The following is an 897-nucleotide window of genomic DNA, read 5'->3' on the forward strand; positions in this document are numbered from 1 at the left end:
CAGGAAGGGGTGGGTGAATCTACAATGCCCCATTCCCAAGTGAAGTTGGGAGAAGGGAGGACATTCAAACACTTTAATGCATGCAGGTACAAAAAGTTAAATTTAAATAGGATTGAGATGGAGAGAGGATGAGAATCGAGATCGTAAAAACCTGGTTTGACTCATGTGCTGCCTCTTCCTGCAGAAGATTAAAAAGACGTGACAGTGAATTTTTGTATTTGGGTAAACTTAAAGAACAAAAGTGCATAAAAGTCTTTGTAAGAGGAAGAAAAAGTTGTTACCCTCCTGGCTGTTTCTGCAGGAGGGAGATCTTGTCTCTAACCCAGAAGGGTGTCTACTGGCTGCCATTTTTTTTTCCTCCTTAAAAACTTTGTTTTCTATATTTTTTTGTCCTTTTGGCAGATACTGGATCCTTTTTGTTTTGATAACAAGTGCATCAAAGTTTAAAGTGTTTTATTTTTTTCCCCTTGCCCTTTTCCCCTCCTCTTCCTCTATACTTATCTGTACCTATGGAATTAATGGTATGGAAAGCTGGTTTAAAATATTTTTCGTAACCTATTTTCATTTTGGAAAATATTTATGAATAAACAGTTTTATATGATGTCTTCTCATGCAAAAAAAAAAATAATAAAAAAAAAATGGTTTGGATACATTTCTGTCTAGAAACAGAATTGCTTTGATTGCTTGTGTTAAATGGGTCACCTTTTAATGGCTCAACTGGAGCCTTTTTTGTAAATTAAATTTGTATAGGTTGAACTAGATGGACTTAGGTCTTTTACTTTCATATCACTATGGGCGCGTTCGGGCAGCGCTCCAAGCGAACTGGGACTTGCTTGGAGCGTTTTTCTCACACTTGCAAGTGAGATGCCTGGCGTTTTTTGAGCGCTCTGATGACGT

Source organism: Bombina bombina, chromosome 7, assembly GCF_027579735.1.
Source record: "Bombina bombina isolate aBomBom1 chromosome 7, aBomBom1.pri, whole genome shotgun sequence".
NCBI classification, from domain to species: Eukaryota; Metazoa; Chordata; class Amphibia; order Anura; family Bombinatoridae; genus Bombina; species Bombina bombina.